We start from the raw sequence: 3383 nt of genomic DNA, 5'->3' as shown, positions 1-3383 counted from the left end.
GATTATCGCGAACGATCACGACCGCCGGCTGCCGCTCTAAACGGCATCGTAGGTGTACAGTTCACAAGTCATCCTGTTCAATATTGTGAAAGAACATCCTGATGGTTGTGGTCCTTGATGCACAACTTGTGAATCGATTCTCGATCGTTTTTTACCTCGGTTGCCTGTGGGTACCTTTTTTATACGCGGTAAAAGATAATTATATATTCTTGTTGTTCCGATTAGGGTGGTAGGACTATCGTCGATCCGAGAATATTCCCCCGGGCGGCACTGTTTCCGTATCTCGAAATAAATCGTCGCCAGTCGATGAAGAATTTCGCGCCACCCCCGGTCTCTCTCTCTCGACTCGTATCACGTTGCACTCCGAACGAGGAAAAGCCCGAGGATGATGACACACGACGTAGGAAGGAGAGCCGGTATAATAAGAAGAAGAGGACGAAGAAGAAGAAGAAGAAGAGAAGAGTAAGAAGAAGAAGAAGACGAAGAAACTGTCGGCTTCCTCTGACCAGCCAGAGAGACACACTATTTAAATATACTCACGAGGCTGTGTTGCGCGCGGTTGGTAATGTCGACCGTCGAAGTCTACTAGCCCTCGCGCGACGCACTTCACTGCTCAGTTTTACCACACGATTCTTCCTCCTCCTTCTCCTCCCCGTCGTCGAAACTCGTCGACGTTTCGGTGCGTTCGCGGCACAAAAAACGATCAAACAAGAATAACAACAACAACAACAAGAACAAGAACAAGGAGAACAAGGAGAAAAACAGCGGCAGCGGCGGCGGCGGTGGCGACGACGACGACGACGACGACGACCACGTCCACGGGAACGAGGATCGCGCACGAATCGGCGTGGGTAAGAACGGGAACGGTAACTTCACGGAACGCGAGCCGTGTCGCGAGCGAAAATTCCCGGCAGACAACGAAGAACCGAAGTACGAGCGTGGTCGTGGTATCGGCGTGAAGGTGGCTCGGTACGGCTCGACTTGGTCACCGATTCTACCGTGGCAACGACGCTTGTGCTGGTGTGTTGCTGGTGCTGCTGGACGGCAGGCACGCGTGCGGTTAATATCGTGCGGGGGATCGGCGCGTGTGTTGCACGCGGCATGCACGAGGAGCCTCGTGTCACGTCGAGGCGGAGAAGGGATTGTCGGTGGCCCCGCGTCGGGCGCGCGCGACGGTTCAAATTAGACTGAACGGCCCGCTCGCGCAGCCCGAGGCCGGCCACAGCGCCAGCGACTCCTGGTGGACGCCGGTCGAGGCTCTGCGCGCGCACCGTTCGCCGAGCCAGTGAGCCCCGCGCGCGCTTCACTCGACTACACACAACCAGACGCCAGACCACGGGACCTTTAAGAACCTGTGTAACGACGACCTAACAACCGAGGAACCGCACGCGTGATCCTCTCCTGCTTCTTCGTCTTCTTCTTCTTCTTCTTCTCCTGCTTCTTCTGCTTCTTCTCCCGTGCTTGTGCTTGTGCTGCTGCTGCTGCTGCTGCTGCTTGCTCCTCTTCGCTGCACACCGCTTCTCTGCCTGTCTTTCTCCAGCTAGCTGTGCCACCTTCTTCTTCCATCCAGTCGAGAGACCGAGACCAGATCGTGAGTACTGAAACGTAAATGTTCTCTTTGTTACGCGACCGCCCTCTTTTTTCGGTTAGGTTATGTGCCACGAACGTTCGATCCGTGTCAACGATTCTCTCTCTCTCTCTCGCTCGCTCGCTGTCCCTGATCAGTTGTCATTATGCGTATGCTTACCTCGTTGAGATGTATCGAACGTACCGACTATACACTTCGAAATCCCTACGACCAGGCAACGAGATCCTCGTTTTTGCCCCGGTTTCTTGCGACGTCGCGATCGAAGCGTGACATTCGCTCGGTGCATTAATCGCGATGCATTCGCGCCAAAAAGCTCGCGCATTAAACATGGCGCTGCGTGTTATTAACGACACGACACGAAGCGTCACTCTCTCTCTATGCGCTCGTTGCACCGCGTTACGAATTCCATTATTCGTTTTACGTCGTATTTTCACGCGGTGTTGACGTACACGGAGGTTCTACTGACCCTCGTCACGTTTATTTTTTGTTTTCGCCTTTTTTACCGAGGTTTCACTTTGCTCGGTGCGCTAAGGCGACATGGTTCAGCGCACAATAAGCGCCTTTCTCCGTCTCTCTTAGTTCCCCGTCCCGCCGTTAGATTGTCCTTCGTTCAGACATTTATAAGTACAATCTAGTGGACGACGCTGTTACTTTTTTTTATCCCTCCTGTTTTTTTTCTCCCCTCTCTCTCTCTCTCTCTCTCTTGCTCTCTTATGCTTATTTACGTCCCGAGGAAATCTCGTTCCCAGCCATGAAATACACATCGGTATTCTCTCTCTCGTTGGTAATAACATTTTCAGTTTCTCTCTCCGTGTACCTACGCGAGTCTTGTGTTTTCTTTTTTTTTCTCCTTCTCCGATGAATCCTTCCATTTCGATACGATCGGTGCCAGAGCACTAGACACGCACGTCAGTTTTTCTAACATCACTTTCCTGGAAACTTTGTCGCGTTGTTATTGTTGACACTAATTCCTGGAACGACGAATTCCAGCGAATTTCGATACAGCTCGCACAGCCGGGTACGAAGGGCAAGCAGGGCTAGGTTACCCGTACACGGTAACAATGTTTTCGATACAGATAGAACTCTCTGTTTTCGCTACAGACCTTCCGACCAAACGTCGTTTACTTTACCATCGTCTCGTATTCCAACCTAGGCATATACATATATACCATACATATATAGACACTTTGACCAGTATTCGTCTACGATTATTCTCTTCGTACAATATCCCGATTAGAATGGGAATTAACATCGGGTGTTCTAATATTTACCTGCTCTCGTACGGAACGGTCGTATACGTTCCCGAGCATAATGACGAGGCACTTATTAAAATCAACAACGACAGCGCAGAGGAGAAGAAGAAGAGTGCAATCAGGTTGCTCCCTATAAAACGCTAAACTGTTACGAATCACAGACCGCTCGGTCGGGAGCCATTATTCGAGTCTCGAGGACATTTCGCTTTCTTCGTCTCTCTGTTGCCCCTCCGGCCCCTCTTTCGCTCTTTCGGTAGGTTCGACGGGTCGTTCCTCCTCTTGCTCCACGCTCGCGCCGATCAGCGTCATCGGGCCACCGAAAATAAAGTCTTCCTTCGTTTCCCTTCTCGCGTCGCCCCCCTTCTTCGTGCCGCTTCCGACTCGAATATACGCGCCACTAGTCCCGGAGAGGTTTTTAAAAGCACGACGGCGGAGGACGGGGAGGAACGAAGAGGAACACTCCTCGAGAGCTGCCAATCAAACGACCCGCCACGAGAGAGTCGGCCTCTTAAACGGCCAGTTTTTCACACTCTCGTCCCCGT

This window comes from Habropoda laboriosa, unplaced genomic scaffold, assembly GCF_001263275.1.
Source record: "Habropoda laboriosa isolate 0110345459 unplaced genomic scaffold, ASM126327v1 scaffold34, whole genome shotgun sequence".
NCBI lineage: Eukaryota > Metazoa > Arthropoda > Insecta > Hymenoptera > Apidae > Habropoda > Habropoda laboriosa.
This window is presented reverse-complemented; position numbering follows the sequence as displayed.